This window comes from Engystomops pustulosus, chromosome 10, assembly GCF_040894005.1.
Source record: "Engystomops pustulosus chromosome 10, aEngPut4.maternal, whole genome shotgun sequence".
NCBI classification, from domain to species: domain Eukaryota; kingdom Metazoa; phylum Chordata; class Amphibia; order Anura; family Leptodactylidae; genus Engystomops; species Engystomops pustulosus.
Genome location: NC_092420.1, coordinates 92,659,246 through 92,682,989, shown reverse-complemented (window position 1 = coordinate 92,682,989; position 23,744 = coordinate 92,659,246). Strand labels below are relative to the sequence as shown.

The following is a 23,744-nucleotide window of genomic DNA, read 5'->3' as shown; positions in this document are numbered from 1 at the left end:
ACTACAGGAACACCGACAACTACTAATCCCATAACTACAGGAACACTGACAACTACTGCTCCCATAACTACAGGAACACTGACAACTACTGCTCCCATAACTACAGGAACACCGACAACTACTAATCCCATAACTACAGGAACACTGACAACTACTACTCCCATAACTACAGGAACACTGACAACTACTACTCCCATAACTACAGGAACGCTGACAACTACTAATCCCATAACTACAGGAACACTGACAACTACTACTCCCATAACTACAGGAACACTGACAACTACTCCTCCCATAACTACAGGAACACCGACAACTACTAATCCCATAACTACAGGAACACCGACAACTACTAATCCCATAACTACAGGAACACTGACAACTACTAATCCCATAACTACAGGAACGCTGACAACTTCTAATCCCATAACTACAGGAACCCTGACAACTACTAATCCCATAACTACAGGAACACTGACAACTACTAATCTCATAACTACAGGAACACCGACAACTACTAATCCCATAACTACAGGAACACTGACAACTACTAATCTCATAACTACAGGAACACTGACAACTACTAATCCCATAACTACAGGAACACTGACAACTACTGGTCCCATAACTACAGGAACACTGACAACTACAGGAACACTGACAACTACTCCTCCCATAACTACAGGAACACCGACAACTACTGCTCCCATAACTACAGGAACACTGACAACTACTAATCCCATAACTACAGGGCACCTAACAAGTGCTTCATCCATACCTTCAGAAACTCTGACAACCTCTGCTATTACCATCTCTATAGAATATCTGACAACTGCTGCTCCCATAATAACAGAAACAAGTGTAGAAGGTCTTATAGGTGCAGAGACAGTGACAGACGCTGCTGGAGACCCCGCGCTGCTCAGCGATCAGACTACAGCAGGTACAGTCACTCCTGGTACTAGTGTCTCTACATCAATCACTTTATTCCAATGCTACAAGTAGCCGTGAGATAAATACTACCACTCCCCCTGCTGGAGAATCTCAGGGACTACACCTGTTACTGCTGTGCTGGGAACATCAGCATCTCTTCTGACACCTGACCCAGCAGGCACCCAGTGCAAGGGAAGGTGTTGTTCCCACCACATGGATCAGGAGCACCAGGCAGTGACCGTGCGCCAAACTTGTTGTATCCGGGTAATAACTGATCATTAGAATCGGGACCCCAACTTCTCTCTGAGAAGGGGATTGTATGGTGTGGTAGCCAAGCATGCATGTGTTTTACTGTGTTTTCTAGGAATTCAGGAAAACCCTTTGGGGGCTGTGTAATTGACGTCCCGTTGTCCGAGGAGGTCACAGATTCGACAAAGAGGGTCCCGTGACTCCTGGGTTGTAGGTGTGCATTCAGTACGGCCTGAATACGTGATTTATGAGCTGTCACCCCCAAGTGGTTTTCCACAATTCCTGAAAATCCCTTCCCGTGTAGCCCTCTTTTAGAGGGTCCCTTGGCACAGCCCCCACACTACGGAGACTCCTGTGATCACTGCCTTATATGATGTCACTGCTGCCAATGGGACCAGCGACATCCACAGCGATGACTGGAGAACTATCGCACTGTTATGGTTTATTCTGAACGTTGCAACATTGTAGATTAGTGGGTCTCCCCTTTATTGTACATTCCCCACAGCCTTTAATACCTCGCCCTCACTATGCTGAATTATATGTTTTGTGCAGGAGTTCCTGCTGCGGACGGGGCAATCCCAGTGTACGCCGGCGTTCTGATTGGCTTGATGGTGGTAGTAGTTATCCTCATCCCCCTAGGGATCTGTCTGGTGAGTATCCACTTACCCTCTCACTGCATCACAGTAAAGCCAGTTCCCGGGTTACGTACAAGATAGGTTTTTTAGGTTTGTACTTAAGTTGAATTTGTATGTAAGTCGGAACTGTATATTTTATAATTGCAGCTCCAGGCAAATTTTTTTTTTTGTCCCGGTGATAATTTTTTGCTGTAATGGGAACAAGAATTATCCATTAAATGTCATTACAGACACCTTACAGCTGACAATTGCAGTCTGGGACTAAAATAAAGCATCCAGAGATCTTCACCAGAGGTCACATTGGGCAGAGAGTTCCGTCTGTAACTAGGGGTCGTCTGTAAGTCGGGGGCCCTTAAGGACATCTACCACCAGGATGAAGGATTGTAAACCAAGCACACTGACATACTGGCGTGTGCCCCCTCTGGCAGGATGTGCTCTTCTTGTAGTTTCGTATGCCTTTGTTTTTAAGAAAAAGAGGTTTTGAAAATTATGCAGATGAGGCTTCTGGGCTCCAAACTCCATTGACATCAATAAAGCCTGGAGCCCCTGAGGCTCATTTGCGAAACCTTTTTATTGTGAATACAAGGTCCTAAGAAGCTAAAAGAAAAGTAGAACCTGCCAGAGGGGGCACCCACCAGTATGTCAGTGTGCTTGGTTTACAATTCTTTATCCTGGTGTTAGATTTCCTTTAAGTAGGGGACCGCCTGTATATAATCCACACGGTAACAATTGAGTCCATTTTATAACAAACACCTTGGTAAAAAGTCCAGTGGAGGAGGTAACATTCCTGCCACCCCCTTCTCCTCTAGATAGCTTATTGTTCTATTAACTGTGTAGTGAAGGGGAGAGTGAGGGACGGGGCAGGAAGTTTTATCTGTAGTTGAATCATTATTTTAGTGGTCGGTATTTTTGTATAAATCACCAGAACAAATGACTTCAAATTGAATGAATGAAAAGCGATCGCTTCCTTCTCCACTTATCTTCTCTCCTACTCAGCTGATCTCTGCTGACTTCTATCTTGCTAGCAACAAGACAGAAGAGGAAAGAGAGATGTACAATATCAATGTAGACTCTGACACAGAGCAGATCCATTCATCCACTCAAGTTCTGCAAAATCATTTCTCTATCCACCACCATTCCTGATTAATCAATGGAAATATTTTAAGCTCTGTACAGACATATGGGTGGTCCGGGGCTGAAGTAGAGGGCATGGCCCCACCCATTTGACAGAAGAGCAGTAAAAATAATGAAACTGATTACTAAGGGAGAGTGGGGGCTAGAGAGCACCTATTAAAGAAGGCAAAGTGTGGGACTTGTTAGAGGTGGTGAGAGGTCCCTTTAAGCTGATATTATTAGGTAATTGCACAGATAGAAACTAAATATGGCCGCCAGGAGAATTCTAAGCTGCGACGGTCAGAGAGTTTACTGCACAGAATTTAACAGATTGTCAGTATTAATCATTGTCCACTCATTGTTATGTTGGGATTATTTTCCTCTTTCCTCGTCCTCCAGGCTTTGCAGACCAACTTTCTTAGCACAGTGGTGAATATCAGCGGAGACCTACCTATATGAAGACGCCAGGAACGGTGAGTGAAGAACAAAAAAGGGAGAAGCCAAAAAGTAGGAAAAGTGCAGGAGGCCGGGACTTACCTCTAAAGTCGTAATAGAGTTTTCTCTCTTTAAAGGAAATTTACCATCAAAAAATAACATGAGAAACCAGGAACACTTACACATAGATCCACGCACCGGGACTGGATCTTATACGGCCTCCTTCCTACTAAAGTCAACTTTTATAATTATGCTAATGAGGCTGAAAGGCTCTGGGTGTGTTACCAGAGCCCGTCCATGCTGTAACTTTACAGACAGTAACACTGTTTCCCCCTCTCTCCACCTGCTGTCATCTCACACAGTGCGAGGGGGAAGTGCTCCAGCAAAGTGTAACAGGCTGTGAAGCTGCAGCACGGAGGGTCTCTGGTAACAACCCCAGAGCCATTCTGGCTCATTTTATAAAAGTGGATTTTAGAAGGACAGATATAAGAAGATTATCAGTCACGGTGCCTGCATCTATGAGTAATGTCCCTGGTTCATCATGATGGATTCTGATGAAAATAATGCTAGAAAATTGCAGACTTACCAGAACTGCAACGTCCATAGTGATGTCAGTGATGGAGGCCGCGTCTGTCTGCTGCAGTCACTATAGATGGGGAGAGGTGACCCTGAAATATGAAAGTGGGGGAGATCAGATTTACTTCACATATTTTAAGACTCATGTTTATGTGGACACCTCATTTTCCATGTCTGGGATCACGAATGTATTTAGTAGTGGACCCAGGTGGTGTAAAAAGAAGAAGCTCCAGCTCTGCACCTTCCATTATCTGTTGTTATACCGAAGCTCAGTGCATTGACAGCCCACAAACAATACAGTCTCTGTATAGTAACACACGCCGGAGGTGGTGGGAGGCCTGAGAACAGTATTAAAATAAGGATTGCATAGGAGCATTGCAAGTTGCTGAGCGCAGTGCTGGGGTATCTCCAGTACTCTCATAGGCAGTGTATAGGAAACACTTCTATAGCATTGAATGGAGCAGCAGAACATATATATATATATGCAGGTACATGTGATTGATGGGGGTCTCAGCAGTCAGTCCACCAGCCATCAGATTGTTATCCCCAATCCTGTGATGGATAATCTATGACGCGCAGCAAGCTGACAGTTCCGGGAGGTGGGGCTATCTAGCGGAGGTTAGATAGCCGCTGTTCACACCACGGGCTCAAAAGGAGTCGTGGTGGATTAAGACTGCCCTGGGCCCTTGGCTGTAGGAATATTATTGCCCCTACAGGTCTGGAATCACTTCCTGCATCTGGTACTAGAATCAGCTTCTTGGGGAACTGAAGATGAGTCCCTTCTTCTGCTTTCTATTTGTGGTTTCCGAACCTTTGGAGGACCTTTAAAGGTCCTAAAGTGGAACATGTGTATTGGTAGCAGGATGAGATGTAAAAGGATTTCATGGGCAAAGGTCCTTCACAGTATAAAATTTGGTGGGTGGTTTGGGTGGCCATGGGTCCCCTAGAACAGTGATTTTCAACCTTTTTTGAGCTGCGGCACACTTTTTATACTTAGAAAATCCTGGGGCACACCACCAACCAAAATAGCACAAAATGACACTAAAACAGTCATATCATACATCTAGTTAATAATATAGATTCTAATAAAAAAGGATAACCCCCTCATATATTCAATCCCATGTAACCTCATAAATACAGTCACACAAACAGTCACAGGAATGAATCTTGTGAAATCAGCTCAACCACTCCGTTCAAACAAATCCACATGGTCTTGACTCTGGACACTCCAGCACGGACAACCCTCGGCCACAGGTGCATACAACTATGAAGTAAAAAGGAAACGGTTTCCAGCTGGACATCAGAAGTCGGTTTGGATCATCGGCATGACGTGACACGTGACACATGCACGCACGTCCGGATCCGCCCCCTCTCCTCGGCTCTGACCGCGAGCCGCCCCGCCGATGCCGCCAAGGTAACGGAGGCCGCTTCCACCGCCTCCCCCGCCAAGCTACTGCCCCAGCCTGGTGCCGGCTCCGTGTGGGTCCTGACCGTTCGGGGTGGCGCTGCACCGAGACGGCTTCTCTGGTCCGGCGCTCAGAGAGAAAAGAGCTTCAGCTCCAGGTGAGAGCTGGAGCTGAAGCCGGCTGACAGTGGAGATTGAGCACTCCAGGTGAGGCAGGAGCCGGGGGTCACACTCCATGTCGGATACTCCAGGTGAGAGCTGGGCGTACCAGGTGGAGCAGGAGCCGAGGGCCTCATTCTAAGACGGATTCACCAGGTGAGAGCTGTAGTGGTCCGAAATATCGACCTGTTGGGCAGACCAGAGGCGGCTGCTTGGAGGGCTTGGTTGGAGGGCCCGTCGCTGCTATCTCGGTGGTCTACACAACGTCCCGTGCCTGGAACCACGGTATGGATCCGGAGAGCCAGTGGAGATTCAAGGGTCGCCTGAACAGCTGGTGGTGAGATACCTTCGTGTCGCAGGAGTTGTGGTCCCTTCGGGGCCTATTGTGTGGAGGTTCCCTATGCTGGTTTGCGCCCTCTCTAATGATAGATAACTGCTACCTCCTTTTGCTTGTGGTCTACTAAAACTCTACTAATCTGACTGTGCTGCTAATTAATGCTATTTGTCCGAAAAACCCTGGTCGCTGGCTTGCGCCCTCTCTAACGATAGATAACTGCTACTCCTTTCTGTTTGTTGCCTACTAAAACTCTACTATTCTGACTGTGCTGCTAATTTACGCTTTCCGCCCGAAAAACCTTGGTCAGTGCCTTCTCCCTACTAATTACACTTACTAATTAACTGTGTCCTTTCTGCGGCGAAGAAGGAGAAGGAGGAAAGTGGAAGAGGAGAGGGAAGGATTAAAAAAAAAAAAAAAAAAAGAAGGGGCTTTGCCCTGGGCGCCTTTTGACCTTGTCCCCTCTCTGGACTATTTTACTCCTTGTTGGAGTGGACTCTGATAACATCTCGCTGGCTGCTTTCCCCGTCTACCCCACCCATTTTATCCCCGGCTACTCCATCTGCAGGGCTCCTATAGGCCCCCCAGGTGGCGTTTTTGGGTTCTACCCCCCCCCCCACAGCAGTTTATAATATTGTTCTCTTTGCTTTTCTGTATTTGAACTGAAGTGCTGTATATTAATTGTGTTGATAAGTGTGTATATATAACTTGGCTTAGCTTTGAGGGCCGGGAACAGAGAGCAGGAAAGGGGACCAAAAGGGAGGAAGGGGGAAAGGAAAAGGGGGAAGGGGAAGGAAGGAGAGAAGGGAAAGCAGAAAGGGAGAAAAGGGGGAAAGAGAAAAGAGAGAAAAAGGAAAGAAAAGGGGAAAAAAATGCCCCCAAAATCTACAGGGAGAAAATCTGGGGGAGGGAGCGGAGGGTCCCCGAAGGAGGGGAAGGATCGGAGTGGTGGGAAATTAGATTCGTCTGGAAAACTGGAAAAAATATGGAACTCTCCAATTACAAAAACTCGTCAAAATGCAAAAAGTGGTAACCCCTCTCCCCCCCTCCAGGGTGAAGGCCCTGCTAAACCTACCCCGGAGGGTGTTATAGAGACTACAGAAGATGCTACCAACCCAATCTGGGTGGAAATCTTGACAACTGTACAGAAGACAGGGATAACGGTGGAGGGGTTGGACAAACAGGTCTCGGCCCTATCAACCGAAATAGGTCTAGTGAAGGAGGAAGTGGTTAAGATCCGGGACAAGGTCTCTAATGTAGCGAGTCAAGTTAGGACCCTGGAGGGGGAAACCAAAAGTCTGAAGAAGGAAGTTGGGGGTTTGGGGAAAATACAGACTCTCCTGAGGGAGAAGTTGACGGATTTAGAGGACCGCTCTAGGCGTTCCAATATCCGGATAATTGGTCTCCCCGAGGAGGTTGGGGAAGATTCCCTAACGGAATGGGTTCAAGTGTGGCTCAAAGAAATAATGGGCCCCGATGAGCTCTCTTCTCTATTTATGATTGAGAGAGCCCACCGGGTCCCTGGCAAACCTCCGATACCAGGTGCCCCCCCTAGGGTCATTCTAGCTAAAATTTTGTGCTCCCAGGACCGGGATAGGATTATAAGGTTTTCACGTTCCAAACAAGACTTGACTTATAATGGGGTCAGGGTCTCAATTTTTCCTGATTTTTCACTAGCAACACAGCAGAAGAGAGTGAAGTTTAAAGATGTTAAAATGCGCATGAAGGAGGCAGGGATGAAGTTTTCATTGTTGTATCCAGCCAAGCTGAGGGTGGTGTATAATGATCACACTGTCTTTTTCGATAGTTCTGCTGAAGCCTCTAATTGGCTGGAATCAAAGGGCTTCTAAGAATGATGGTTTACCTTGGTGGATATTTTGTAATAAAGTTGTATCATCTATCACTTTGGGCGGTTTTGGGCGGAGAGGAGGGGGGGGGTTGGAATGGAAGTTAGGAGGTTTTTTGAGTCCTGCTCTTAGTGGCAGGTCAGAAGGCAGGGGGGGAGGGGGGAGGTGAGAGTGGGTGGGATGGGGGGACAGAGAGACATATCGAGTCAGCTGGGGGGAAAATTTTTTTTTTTTTTCTCTTTCTTTTTTTCTTCTTTTCCTTTTCTTTTTTTTAATCTATGTCTACTCAGGTTTATGTGTGGAATGTCAGGGGCCTGAATGATCGCCGTAAGCGATGTATTGTAAATGATATAGTGGCCCGTCATTTGCCTGGTATTGTTTGTTTAATAGAGACACACCTTACTCCCGACACTACGGCCTGGTTAGATAGAAGGTGGACATCTTTTGTCTTTCATTCTTGCGGGTCCGCATTCTCCAGGGGAGTATCCGTTCTTATTCATAATAGGGTGGATATTAAAATTTTAGCAGTTAAGACAGATAAAAAGGGGAGATTCATCTTCTTATTCTGCTCTTTATATAAAATCCTGTGTGTCCTGGCCTTTATATATATCCCGCCCCCCTTTTCAATGGAAGTTCTAAATGAGTTAACCCAGTTTACTAGAGATAGAGAGGACAATCCGGTTCTGGTCCTAGGGGATTTTAACGCAGTTCTCGATGGAGATCTGGACAGACGTAGCCTGAGCAGTTCTGCCGGGCATAGGGATAGGGGGTCCTCAGGCTTAAGAACTTTCTGCGAGAGTTGGTCACTTAAGGATGTCTGGCGCACTAAATACTTGGATAAACCTGCGTTCTCTTGTTTTAGTCGGACTCATTCATCTCTCTCCAGGATTGACTTATGCTTGGCTAATGATGCCTTCCTTGGCTTTATTGAGAGAATGAAGTATGAGCCTATAGCGGTCTCTGACCATGGTGGGATATCCCTCTTATTGAGGTTACAGAAGGGATCATGTTTGGAAAGAGGAAGCTTTTTTAGACTTAACCCTCATTGGCTTGCAATCCTGAATAATGAGGAGAAGATCAATAGACTGATTCAAGAATTCTGGTCTCGTAACTCGGGGAGCGGGGAACCATGGAGGGTGTGGGATTCACTGAAAGCTTATCTGCGTGGCATTTTTTTTTCAGAGATTAACTGGAAGAAAAAGGAATTTAGACAGATGGAGCTTAAACTTAAAAGAGAATTAGACCTTAACCAAAAAACCTGGGCTGCTACCTCTACGGAAGCAGATAGAGATAAGTTCCTGGAGTCCCAACTGGCTTATACCACCTTCATGACAGAGAAATCCCAACATAGAGCTTTCTTTAGGGGATATAGAAATTATGCGGAGGGGGGTAAACCGGGTAAACTTTTGGCTAACTTTCTTAAAAAAAAAGAGAGTAACCAAGGGGTTCATGCTATTCTGGACCATACTGGGAAACTGGTCCAAGATCAAAGAGCAATACTGGAGAGCTTTAGGCTCTTTTATGAGGCGCTCTACGCATCTGAAGTAAGGTATATGGATGGTCAGTTAAATGGCTTTCTGGAATCGATCCCTATCCCTAGTTTGTCAGAAGAAGAGAGGCTCCCTTTGAATGACCCTATAGGGGTAGAAGAGATTTTGGAGGCCATTAGGACTTCAACATCAGACTCAGCACCCGGACTAGATGGTTTACCCTCCGCCTTCTATAGAAAGTATCAAAATGTTCTGTCTCCAATATTAGAATCGGTGTTTACAGCTGCATATGTAGAGGGGGCGATACGGGGATCAATGACGGAGGCTGCCATAGTACTGATCCTTAAGAAGGATAAAGATGGAGCTGAGATGGGCTCTTATAGACCAATTTCTCTATTGAATTCCGACATAAAAATTTTAGCAAAAATTCTTTCCTCCAGATTAAAAAAGGTAATCTCCGTCATTGTTCACCCGGATCAAAACGGGTTTATCCCGTCAAGGAGTACGGGACACAATCTCCATAGGCTGTTCTCAGATATGCAGTTGGGAAGTAGGGGGGACCGCTCCATCCTGTCATTAGACGCTGTTAAAGCGTTTGACAGGGTGGAGTGGCCTTACTTATGGAAGGTGATGGACAGATTTGGGTTAGGTGGGGATTTCGCTAGGTGGGTTAAGATCATGTATCACTCCCCCATAGCGAGGATGTGTGTTAATGGTTTGCTTTCTGAACCTTTCCAACTGTATAGAGGGACTAGGCAGGGATGCCCCCTCTCCCCCCTCCTCTTTGCCCTATTTATTGAGCCGTTGGCTATTTTGATTCGGGAGTCCAACCACATCAAGGGCTGGGGGTGTGGGGGAGAGGGGGACAAGATTTCGCTTTATGCGGATGATATTTTGTTGACGATCCAGAGTTCAGATGACTCTATAAAGGAGGCCATTAAATTGGTGGATGGGTTCGGATTCTTTTCAGGATTAAAGATCAATTGGGGCAAATCAGTTCTTCTACCGTTGGATGAAGTGGGAAGAGAGGAAGACCTCCCTATTTCCCGGTTAGAAAGGGGTGCTTCCTTTAAATACTTAGGTATATGGGTTTCTGGGGATTTTGGGAGGTTTGTGGAATTAAACATAACCCCGCTCATTGATAAGTTAAGAAGGAACATTTCGGGGTGGATAAAAATGCCCTTTTCTAGAGCTGATAGGGTAGCTATTGTCAAAATGATCCTCCTCCCACAGCTCCTTTACCCTCTAGCGGTGTCCCCAATTTGGCTCTCCGGGAAACTGTTCAGAATTCTTGAAGGTTTGGTCAGAGATTTGATTTGGGGGAAAAGGCGGGCACGGATCGGGTTACCCTCTCTCTATTGTTCTCTGGAGGATGGGGGGCTGGGGGTTCCCTATTTCTTTGGTTATTTTTTGGCCTCCCAACTTGCTTTCTTAGTTATAAGAAAGAACTGCAGCGCATATGGTAGGTTAATAGAGCTTAGTGTGGGAAGCAGGGATTCCATTTTTTCTTTGTTAGAAAGTGGGGAATTTAGATTTAATAATTATAAGAATATTCACATGGCGAAGTTATTGGATAGATGTTGGGGAACATATAAAAAGTTAAAGGGTATAAGGGGTATTTTGTGGTTTACCCCAATATGGGAGAATTTTCACTTTGATGAATTTAAATCTATTCCAGATAGTGAGCACTGGTTTAAGAAGGGGGTTCGATTTTTTTCACAGATTTTGGATGGGTTTCACTTATGTGATTATATGATGTTTGGGAATCGTTTCACAGGGATGGATTCGAGTTTTCTTCGATTTATGCAGTTGCAGCACGCATTTAATGCGGTGAGGTGTAAAGATAGATTCACCTTATGCACTGATGTAGGAATAGAATTTTTGATCAGCACTAGTCTTAGGAAGAAGGTGACTTCACAGATGTATAAACATGTTATGCACGGGTTTGAGAAAGGGGTGGTTCATCCCTCGAGAAATAAATGGCACATGCAAGTTGGGGAGATATCGGAAGAGCACTGAAAATTGTGTTGTAAAGGTATCGGATTGTCCTCTCAGTCTTGGAACCATAAGATAGTTCAATTTAATTTTATTCACCAGTTATATTATACGCCCAGGGGTTTATTTAAAATGAAACTTAGGGCCGATTCTAGATGTCGGAGGTGTGCCCTGGAGAATGCGGACTTTCTTCATGTAGCTTTCGGTTGTCAGAAGTTGTGGGACTATTGGAATGAGATACTGGATTTTATAAATGGTACTTATAATTTGAGACTCACTTTTTCAGCCCGGGTCCTGCTCCTAGGTCTTATAGACTTGGGGAGAGATGAGTCTAGGAAAAGGCTGATAGTTCATAAATAGAGATGAGCGAACACTAAAATGCTCGGGTACTCGTTATTCGAGACGAACTTTTCCCGATGCTCGAGTGCTCGTCTCGAATAACGAACCCCATTGAAGTCAATGGGAGACTCGAGCATTTTTCAAGGGGACCAAGGCTCTGCACAGGGAAGCTTGGCCAAACACCTGGGAACCTCAGAAAAGGATGGAAACACCACGGAAATGGACAGGAAACAGCAGGGGCAGCATGCATGGATGCCTCTGAGGCTGCTTAAACGCACCATTATGCCAAAATTATGGGCAACAGCATGGCCATGACAGAGTGACAGAATGAAGCTAGATAGCATCTAAAACATGCAATAATTGACCCTGACACTATAGGGGACGGCATGCAGAGGCAGCGGCAGCAGGCTAGAGAGTGTCATGGCGACATACCCTAAATGGACTCAGGCTTCAAACCAATGGGTGGCAGAGAGGAACCAAAGGAGGTGAGCAAGAAGCGCTCAAATAATATCGCTACATGATAAAAGTTTGCCAGTATATTTTGTGGATTACACAGCAGGGTGGCGACAAAGTTAACATGGAAGCCATGAAAACAACCCAAAATTCTGCCTGACACAGCTCGTTTGATAAGGGGACCATGTATGGAGGCAGTGAACTAGTAGTAGATTAAAGGTGCTGCAGTTAAAACTATGTTAGTTGGATCTTGGCATGGAGCTGGCGCTCCGCTGCCAGGCGAGCTTTCGCCAATCCAAGCCCCTGTCTCTAGGCTACTCCCCAAACAGCACTTCTAAGAACCTTTTGTATAAGATCAAGTGTAGTAGCGTTCTTATAAGTTTAGGATATGCCGGGTGAGGGGAATGTAAACAGATGCGCAAGAAGCGCATGATGCGCATGGAGCTGGCGCTCCGCTGCCAGGCGAGCTTTCGCAAATCCAAGCCCCTGTCTCTAGGCTACTCCCCAAACAGCACTTTTGTATAAGATCAAGTGTAGTAGCGTTCTTATAAGTTTAGGATATGGCGGGTGAGGGGAATGTAAACAGATGCGCAAGAAGCGCTGAAATAATATCCCTAAATGGTAAAAGTTTGCAAGTATATTTTGTGGATTACACAGCAGGGTGGCGACAAAGTTAACAACTTTGATGTGGAATCCATGAAAACAACCCAAATTTCTGCCTGACACACCTCGTTTGATAAAGGGACGATGTATGGAGGCAGCTATATGGACGACTTTTGGAGGTAGGAATGGAGACAACGTGTGGAGGCTGCTATGGAGACAATTTAATTTGGATAGTGCCTGTATGTGGCAGTCCCAAACATTTTTCAAACCAGAGGAGCAGGTAGGTGGCCCTCCAGTAAAATGGGATAGATTGAGTGCCTGTATGTGGCAGTCCCAAAAATTGTTCAAACCAGAGGAGCAGGTAGGTGGCCCTCCAGTAAAATGGAATAGATTGAGTGCCTGTATGTGGCAGTCCCAAAAATTGTTCAAACCAGAGGAGCAGGTAGGTGGCCCTGCAGTAAAATGGAATAGATTGAGTGCCTGTATGTGGCAGTCCCAAAAATGTTTCAAACCAGAGGAGCAGGTAGGTGGCCCTCCAGTAAAATGGGATAGATTGAGTGCCTGTATGTGGCAGTCCCAAAAATGTTTCAAACCAGAGGAGCAGGTAGGTGGCCCTCCAGTAAAATGGGATAGATTGAGTGCCTGTATGTGGCAGTCCCAAAAATGTTTCAAACCAGAGGAGCAGGTAGGTGGCCCTGCAGTAAAATGGAATAGATTGAGTGCCTGTATGTGGCAGTCCCAAAAATGTTTCAAACCAGAGGAGCAGGTAGGTGGCCCTCCAGTAAAATGGGATAGATTGAGTGCCTGTATGTGGCAGTCCCAAAAATGTTTCAAACCAGAGGAGCAGGTAGGTGGCCCTCCAGTAAAATGGGATAGATTGAGTGCCTGTATGTGGCAGTCCCAAAAATGTTTCAAACCAGAGGAGCAGGTAGGTGGCCCTCCAGTAAAATGGAATAGATTGAGTGCCTGTATGTGGCAGTCCCAAAAATTGTTCAAACCAGAGGAGCAGGTAGGTGGCCCTCCAGTAAAATGGGATAGATTGAGTGCCTGTATGTGGCAGTCCCAAAAATGTTTCAAACCAGAGGAGCAGGTAGGTGGCCCTCCAGTAAAATGGAATAGATTGAGTGCCTGTATGTGGCAGTCCCAAAAATTCTTCAAACCAGAGGAGCAGGTAGGTGGCCCTCCAGTAAAATGGAATAGATTGAGTGCCTGTATGTGGCAGTCCCAAAAATTGTTCAAACCAGAGGAGCAGGTAGGTGGCCCTGCAGTAAAATGGAATAGATTGAGTGCCTGTATGTGGCAGTCCCAAAAATGTTTCAAACCAGAGGAGCAGGTAGGTGGCCCTCCAGTAAAATGGGATAGATTGAGTGCCTGTATGTGGCAGTCCCAAAAATGTTTCAAACCAGAGGAGCAGGTAGGTGGCCCTCCAGTAAAATGGGATAGATTGAGTGCCTGTATGTGGCAGTCCCAAAAATGTTTCAAACCAGAGGAGCAGGTAGGTGGCCCTCCAGTAAAATGGAATAGATTGAGTGCCTGTATGTGGCAGTCCCAAAAATTGTTCAAACCAGAGGAGCAGGTAGGTGGCCCTCCAGTAAAATGGGATAGATTGAGTGCCTGTATGTGGCAGTCCCAAAAATGTTTCAAACCAGAGGAGCAGGTAGGTGGCCCTCCAGTAAAATGGAATAGATTGAGTGCCTGTATGTGGCAGTCCCAAAAATTCTTCAAACCAGAGGAGCAGGTAGGTGGCCCTCCAGTAAAATGGAATAGATTGAGTGCCTGTATGTGGCAGTCCCAAAAATTGTTCAAACCAGAGGACCGGGTAGGTGGCCCTCCAGAAAAATGGAATAGATTGAGTGCCTGTATGTGGCACTCACAAAAATTGTTTCAAACAGAGGACCGGGTAGGTGGCCCTCCAGAAAAATTAAATGCATGAAGTATAGCAAGAGCCAGTGGGCCCTGTCAAAAAATAGCCATTTTCCTCTGCTTTACTGTACAAAGAGGAGGAGAAGGAGGAAAATGAGGAGGAGGAGGAGGAGTGGATCAATTATTCAGGTTGAGCTTCCTTCACCTGGTGGAGATTGGAAATTCTGAGAAATCCAGCCTTTATTCATTTTAATAAGCGTCAGCCTGTCAGCGCTGTCAGTCGACAGGCGTGTACGCTTATCGGTGATGATGCCACCAGCTGCACTGAAAACCCGCTCGGACAAGACGCTAGCGGCAGGGCAGGCAAGAACCTCCAAGGCGTACAGCGCCAGTTCGTGCCACATGTCCAGCTTTGAAACCCAGTAGTTGTAGGGAGCTGTGTGATCATTTAGGACGATGGTATGGTCAGCTACGTACTCCCTCACCATCTTTCTGTAAAGATCAGCCCTACTCTGCCGAGACTGGGGACAGGTGACAGTGTCTTGCTGGGGTGACATAAAGCTGGCAAAAGCCTTGTAAAGCGTACCCTTGCCAGTGCTGGACAAGCTGCCTGCTCGCCTACTCTCCCTCGCTACTTGTCCCGCAGAACTACGCACTCTGCCGCTAGCGCTGTCAGAAGGGAAATACTGTTTCAGCTTGTGCACCAGGGCCTGCTGGTATTCATGCATTCTCACACTCCTTTCCTCTGCAGGGATGAGAGTGGCAAGATTTTGCTTGTACCGTGGGTCCAGGAGAGTGAACACCCAGTAATCGGTGCTGGAATAAATTCTTTGAACGCGAGGGTCACGGGATAGGCAGCCTAGCATGAAATCTGCCATATGCGCCAGAGTACCAACGCGTAAGAATTCACTCCCCTCACTGGCCTGACTGTCCATTTCCTCCTCCTCCAACTCCTCCAACTCCTCTTCTTCTGCCCATACACGCTGAACAGTGAAGGACTCAACAATGGTCCCCTCTTGTGTCTCGCCAACATTCTCCTCCTCTTCCTCCTCATCCTCCTCCACCTCCACCTCCTCCGATATGCGCTGAGAAACAGACCTCAGGGTGCTTTGGCTATCAACAAGGGAATATTCTTCCCCCGTCTCTTGTGACGAGCGCAAAGCTTCCGACTTCATGCTGACCAGAGAGTTTTTCAACAGGCCAAGCAGCGGGATGGTGAGGCTGATGATGGCGGCATCGCCACTGACCATCTGTGTTGACTCCTCAAAGTTACTCAGCACCTGACAGATATCAGACATCCACGTCCACTCCTCATTGTAGACTTGAGGAAGCTGACTGACCTGACTACCAGTTCTGGTGGAAGTTGACATCTGGCAGTCTACAATCGCTCTGCGCTGCTGGTAAACTCTGGATAACATGGTCAGTGTTGAATTCCACCTCGTGGGCACGTCGCACAACAGTCGGTGAGCGGGCAGTTGGAGGCGGCGCTGCGCTGCCCTGAGAGTGGCAGCATCTGGGCTGGACTTCCTGAAATGCGCACAGATGCGGCGCACCTTCGTGAGCAAATCAGACAGATTGGGGTATGTCTTGAGGAAACGCTGCACTATCAGATTTAACACATGGGCCAGGCATGGCACATGTGTCAGTCTGCCGAGTTGCAGAGCCGCCACCAGGTTACGGCCGTTGTCACACACAACCATTCCCGGCTTGAGGTTCAGCGGTGCCAGCCACAGATCAGTCTGCGCCGTGATGCCCTGTAATAGCTCTTGGGCGGTGTGCCTTTTGTCGCCTAGGCTCAGCAGTTTGAGCACCGCCTGCTGTCGCTTAGCGACGGCACTGCTGCTGTGCCTAGAGCTACCGACTGATGGCGCCGTGCCCACGGATGGTAGTTCGGAGGAGGAGGTGGAGGAGGGGTGGGAGGAGGAGGAGGCATAGTAGGCCTGAAACACCTGGACCGAGGTAGGCCCCGCAATCCTCGGCGTCGGCAGTATATGAGCAGCCCCAGGGTCAGTCTCGGTCCCAGCCTCCACCAAGTTAACCCAATGTGCCGTCAGCGATATATAGTGGCCCTGCCCGGCAGCACTCGTCCACGTGTCCGTGGTCAGGTGGACCTTGTCAGAAACGGCGTTGGTCAGGGCACGGATGATGTTGTCTGACACGTGCTGGTGCAGGGCTGGGACGGCACATCGGGAAAAGTAGTGGCGGCTGGGGACCGAATACCGAGGGGCGGCCGCCGCCATGAGGTTGCGAAAGGCCTCGGTCTCTACTAGCCTATAGGGCAGCATCTCCAGGCTAAGCAATCTGGAGATGTGCACATTAAGGGCTTGGGCGTGCGGGTGGGTTGCACTATATTTGCGTTTCCGCTCCAGCGTCTGGGGTATGGAGAGCTGAACGCTGGTGGATGCTGTGGAGGATCGTGGAGGCGACGATGGGGTTTTTGGGCCAGGGTCCTGGGCAGGGGGCTGACTAGCAGCTGACACAGGGGAAGGAGCAGTGGTGTGCACGGCCGGAGGTGAACGGGCTTGTTGCCACTGAGTGGGGTGCTTAGCATTCATATGCCTGCGCATACTGGTGGTAGTTAAGCTAGTAGTGGTGGAACCCCTGCTGAGCCTGGTTTGGCAAATGTTGCACACCACAGTCCGTCGGTCATCCGGTGTTTCCTTAAAGAACCTCCACACTTCTGAAGATCTAGCCCTCGCCGCAAGAGCCCTCACCACGGGAGCTTCACTAGTTGACAGTGGCGCTGATGCACCAGCTCTGGCCCTGCCTCTCCGTCTGGCCCCACCACTGCCTCTTCCAACCTGTTCAGGTCGAGGACTCTCCTCCGTCTCAGAAGCACTGTGTTCACCCGGCCTCTCAACCCAGCTTGGGTCTGTCACCTCATCATCCTCCGATCCCTCAGTCTGCTCCCCCCTCGGACTTCCTGCCCTGACAACAACTTCCCCACTGTCTGACAACCGTGTCTCCTCATCGTCGGACACCTCTTTACACACTTCCACTACGTCAAGAAGGTCATCATCACCCACAGACTGTGACTGGTGGAAAACCTGGGCATCGGAAAATTGCTCAGCAGCAACCGGACAAGTGGTTTGTGACTGTGGGAAGGGTCCAGAAAACAGTTCCTCAGAGTATGCCGGTTCAAATGGCAAATTTTCCTGGGAGGGGGCAGACTGGGGGGGAGGAGGCTGAGGTGCAGGAGCTGGAGGAGTGGGGATTTCGGTGACATGGGTGGACTGCGTGGAAGACTGACTGGTGGTGGACAAATTGCTCGAAGCATTGTCAGCAATCCACGACATCACCTGTTCGCACTGTTCTGGCCTCAACAGTGCTCTACCACGAGTCCCAGTAACTTCAGACATGAACCTAGGGAGTGTAGCTCTGCGGCGTTCCCCTGCTCCCTCATCAGCAGGTGGTGTCTCACCCCGCCCAGGACCACGGCCTCTGACCCCTGCAGTAGTTGGACGCCCACGTCCCCGCCCTCGTCCTCTACCCCTAGCCCTGGGGTTAAACATTTTTAAAATGAGAGTTATAACTTTTTTTTTTTTTTACTTTTTTTTTTTTTTTTTGTGTGTTTTTTTTGTGTTTTTTGTTTTTTTTTGTGTTTTTTGTTTTTTTTTGAGTTTTTAGAACCAAACAATCCTATCCTATTGCTATGGCTATTTTCTAGCCAAGTATCAAAGGAAGCACACTACTATGCCAGATGAGATGACACTGAGTTATTGCCTAATAGAAATCCAACCCCTACTGAATTTTGCCACTTCAGCCTTTGCTATGGATATGTGCGCCACTAAGCGCAGAACACAGCGGTCGCAAGTCTCACTACAAATTGCTCAGAATTGGCAAGTACATGCACTGCAGAAACTACAGCCACCAGCAGATCAACCAGAAATCAAATATATAGAACGCTACTGTAGGCTTCAAGAAGCTATTTGTATTCTCCTATGGCTATTTTCTAGCCAAGTATCAAAGGAAGCACACTACTATGCCAGATGAGATGACACTGAGTTATTGCCTAATAGAAATCCAACCCCTACTGAATTTTGCCACTTCAGCCTTTGCTATGGATATGTGCGCCACTAAGCGCAGAACACAGCGGTCGCAAGTCTCACTACAAATTGCTCAGAATTGGCAAGTACATGCACTGCAGAAACTACAGCCACCAGCAGATCAACCAGAAATCAAATATATAGAATGCTACTGTAGGCTTCAAGAAGCTATTTGTATTCTCCTATGGCTATTTTCTAGCCAAGTATCAAAGGAAGCACACTACTATGCCAGATGAGATGACACTGAGTTATTGCCTAATAGAAATCCAACCCCTACTGAATTTTGCCACTTCAGCCTTTGCTATGGATATGTGCGCCACTAAGCGCAGAACACAGCGGTCGCAAGTCTCACTACAAATTGCTCAGAATTGGCAAGTACATGCACTGCAGAAACTACAGCCACCAGCAGATCAACCAGAAATCAAATATATAGAACGCTACTGTAGGCTTCAAGAAGCTATTTGTATTCTCCTATGGCTATTTTCTAGCCAAGTATCAAAGGAAGCACAGTACTATGCCAGATGAGATGACACTGAGTTATTGCCTAATAGAAATCCAACCCCTACTGAATTTTCCCACTTCAGCCTTTGCTATGGATATGTGCGCCACTAAGCGCAGAACACAGCGGTCGCAAGTCTCACTACAAATTGCTCAGAATTGGCAAGTACATGCACTGCAGAAACTACAGCCACCAGCAGATCAACCAGAAATCAAATATATAGAACGCTACTGTAGGCTTCAAGAAGCTATTTGTATTCTCCTATGGCTATTTTCTAGCCAAGTATCAAAGGAAGCACACTACTATGCCAGATGAGATGACACTGAGTTATTGCCTAATAGAAATCCAACCCCTACTGAATTTTCCCACTTCAGCCTTTGCTATGGATATGTGCGCCACTAAGCGCAGAACACAGCGGTCGCAAGTCTCACTACAAATTGCTCAGAATTGGCAAGTACATGCACTGCAGAAACTACAGCCACCAGCAGATCAACCAGAAATCAAATATATAGAACGCTACTGTAGGCTTCAAGAAGCTATTTGTATTCTCCTATGGCTATTTTCTAGCCAAGTATCAAAGGAAGCACACTACTATGCCAGATGAGATGACACTGAGTTATTGCCTAATAGAAATCCAACCCCTACTGAATTTTCCCACTTCGGTCTTTGCTATGGATATGTGTGCCACTAAGAGCTAAACACAACGGTAGCAAGTCCCCCTGCTAATTCCTCACAAAATGGTAAAAGATGCAAATTAAAATAAAAAAAGTAGAACGTTATTGTAGCCCTAAGAAGGGCTGTTGGGTTCTTTGAGAATCACTCCTGCCTAACAGTAAGCTAATAGAACACCCTAACGCTTTCCCTGACCAGCAGCAGCTCTCTCCCTAGCGGCATCCAGAGACAGAATGATCCGAGCAGCGCGGCCAGCGGCTAGTCTATCCCAGGGTCACCTGATCTGGCCAGCCAACCACTGCTATCGACGTGTAAGGGTACCACGTCATGCTGGGTGGAGTGCAGAGTCTCCTGGCTTGTGATTGGCTCTGTTTCTGGCCGCCAAAAAGCAAAACGGCGGGAGCTGCCATTTTCTCGAGCGGGCAAAGTATTCGTCCGAGCAACGAGCAGTTTCGAGTACCCTAATGCTCGACCGAGCATCAAGCTCGGACGAGCATGTTCGCTCATCTCTATTCATAAACTTCTGTTCCTGGCTAGATTGATTATCGCCAGGAAGTGGGGTAGTGCAGTAACCCCGTCTTGTGGAGAATTTATGGCAGAGGTACAAAAATGTAAAAGCTACGAGAAACTTACCGCAGAAAGAGGTGGATTTATAAATAAATGGAAGAAGATCTGGTGTGTGGGTATATAAGACAGGTTTTTTTGTTATCATTACTATTATTATTATTTTTTTTTTATCTTATTTTCATGTTTTACTCTTTTTATTTACTTTTTATATACATATATATTTTTTTCTTTTTCCCTTTTTTTTTTTTTCTTCTTCTTCCTTTTTTTCTTTCTCCTCTCTTGTTTAGTTCTGGTCTAGATGGTCAGTCTCGAGTCTCCCCATCATCCTCCTGGTAGGGTGGGAGGGGGAGGGGGTGGGAGGGTAGGGGGGGGTGGTATTGGTTTCAAAGAGAAAAAGAAGAAAAATTTCTTTATTTTTTTTTTTTAAAAACAAAAAAAAAAACAAAAAAAAAAGAAGTCGGTTTGGATAAAATATAGCAAAATTTATTTGGAATCCATTAAAAATGACACAAATAATGCATGACACAGCATAAGGAGTAAAAGTAGCGTCAAAGCTTACGCGTTTTGGTAGTTATACCTTATTCATAGCTTCTGCATGAAATAAGACTGTATTCATAAATACGGTCCCACGTATATGAGCACATGATTATCAGCATCATATACTGTGGTGATGTGCACTGTACAGCGTCACAGTATACGGTGCTGATTATTATGTGGCTCATATACTGCAAAATAAAGGGGTACAATGAGAAGTACTATGGCCATGAGGCCAGAGTACAAGTGCCAGCTCATATACTCAGCATATGAGCTGGTACTTGTAGTACTCCAGCCTCATGACTATAGTATTTCTCATTGTTATATGCAGTATACTGCTGGAGTACTACAAGTACCAGCTCATATGCTGAGTATTCTGCCAACAGTTCATATAGTCAGGCAAAAGCTCATATAGTCAGTATTATTAGTGGGTATTACCTTGGCGGTGGGCAAATGCGAGAGTCTCTCCGCTCTCAGGGTGCGGTCACACGTTGCAGTTAAAACTGCATCCCAATTAGTTCTGAGGTGGATTTAGGTGCAGTTTTGTCAATTTCAAAGGTGAAAGACATGAACTGAATGGGTGAATTTGATTTTGAAGGAGAAACGTGTCCCACAAATGTTATTCACCTGTTGATTTGATGTCTTTCACTTAAAACCAACCCAAAACTAATTGTGATGCAGTTTTAACTGCAACGTGTGACCGCACCCTCAGGATGATGCACCGGCCTCGGTGACGTCATTTTGTCGCGCAAGGTTCAAAGCTTGCGCATGTGTTATTGTACACGTCTCCTACATTGTAAGAAGCCGTGGCTGCGCATTGCCGGGAAACAAAACACAGGGGGCACCATAGTTTGGGGAACTTTCCCCCGCGGCACACCGGACCGCGGAACACTGGTTGAAAATCACTGCCCTAGAAGGCTTGGATCCTAGACTTGGATCCACTACTAATCAGGAAAGTCGCCCTGCCTCCGGATGCTGGCGATGTCTGCTCTGGCTTCACTACCTGACAGCGTCAGCATCCGGAGGCAGGGCAAGTCTCCTGCTGAGAGCGCGGCATGTATGGCGGCCACCTTACCTCCATCAGCGAAGGCAGTCAGTGGGGTAGTGAGACCAGAGTTCCCACTCGCACCTGCATTTTCAGACTTGCACCCACACAGGAACACTAGAACTCCCTCCAACATTTCTTTTTGTACAAAAGCTTGTTTTTTGCAAGGGCAGGTAGTAGTTTTTGTATACTGGCTTGTTTTTTTACAGGGCAGGTTGTAGTTTATGTACACAGGCTAGTTTTTTGCAGGGCAGGTGGAGGTGTATGTACACAGGCTTGTTTTTTCAAGACAGGTTGTTGGTTAGTTTGTATGCAGGCTTGTGTTTTGCCGGACGGGTTGTAGTTTGTGTATGCAGGCTTGTTTGTTGCAGGACGGGTTGTAATTTGTGTATGCAGGCTTGTTTTTTGCAAGACAAGATGTAGTTTTCAATGCTATATGGAGCCACATTGGACATTTTTTCCCCATTAATAATCTTGGGGTAATAATTAAGGAAAATGCTAAATTCTGATGTTTTCTGTGATTTTTTTAAACAGAAACTTGACTTATAATTGATCGTGAGCAGTCCCTGGATTCGGGCCCGTATGTCAGGCCAACCTCATGGACTGTGCACCTGGCACAGGGTGGAAGTCCTTGCATTATATTAAAATATGACATAAGGACTTTGAACTGCAGACAAGACTAATGCACCGCCACTTATACAGTTTTGCATTGTATTTTCATATAATACAGGGACTTCCATCCTGTGCAAGGTGTGCAGTCTGTTGGACCAGGCTGACTTTCGGGCCGAATCAACCGACTGCACATGATCTTGTGCAGGAGGCCTTAGCGTAAGATGATACTACATAACTGTCCCCCCTGACATCACTGATTTTCTCTCTGATCCGCAATCTATCCACAGGGATAGATCTCCAAGTCAGCTGACCTGTATACCACCATGTCAGAGCTCCTCCCCCTTGTCCAGGACCAGACGCGTCATGAAGAGCCATTCGGGAAATATTCATATCAATGTGTTTATATCATAATTTATTTCCAGATCTGATTAAAACTTGAAAATGTCTGTACATTACTGTAAATCATTCAATAAAGTAATTTAATTATTAAGAATCTCTGGTGATGAAAAGGGATTATTCCACTTTATTATCACACTCTGGGTATAACAATAGAAGGTGTTCCATACAGCAAGCAGAGGTATTACCAATAGTCACTAACTGAAAAAAGTATAAAAATGACTTATTTATACAAAACCTCATGTAAAGTAGATGTCCCGTATTAGATAAAGAGCGCCACAACGGTCCAGTGGCTGTGTCTGGTACTGTAGTTCAGCCCCATTTATTTAAATAAAGTTTGATGGCCGTGGTCAGTCTGTAAATCACAAACTGTGTTGTGTCCTGTTTTGCGGACCGACCACACTACAGTGGCTTGGACCATCAAATAATAAATAATAATTCTTTATTTATATAGCGCACACAGATTACGCAGCGCTGCACAAAGCACAGCAAATTATTCCCTGTCCCCATGGGGCTCACAATCTAAACAACCTAACAGTATGTTTTTGGAGTGTGGGAGGAAACCGGAGGACCCAGAGGAAACACGGAGAGAACATACAGACTCTTTGCAGATGTTGGGTGAGATTCGAACCCAGGACCCCAGCGCTGCAAGGCAGAAGTGCTACCCACTCAGACAGCTCGCTGCCCATTGATATATAGTGATATAAGACACACAGGGGCTCATTTACTAAGGGTCACGCTCCACACTTTCGTTGTACTGTTCACCTTTTTCAGGGATTACAAAGGTATTTAACAAGTGTCTGCGCTGGGATTGTGTCGCACGTGATCCTTTTTTGGCACAGCTGCGCTGCTTCCATGCAACAGAAATCGTGGGGGGGGGGGGGGGGGGGGGGCGTCGGACAATCTAACTGATTCGGACTGAGCTCGGGATGTAACTTTCAAATTGT

The 23,744-nt window shown here is 46.6% G+C and overlaps 1 long non-coding RNA gene across 1 annotated transcript; it reads left to right on the top strand.

The window, feature by feature from the left end:
- The first annotated feature begins 176 nt into the window (after nt 1-176).
- On the top strand, nt 177-22,823 carry LOC140104524 (uncharacterized). The gene is made up of 4 exons (XR_011850348.1): nt 177-940; nt 1,732-1,829; nt 3,327-3,400; nt 22,689-22,823. It is a non-coding gene; the product is annotated as an uncharacterized lncRNA (long non-coding RNA).
- Nucleotides 22,824-23,744: the final 921 nt, after the last annotated feature.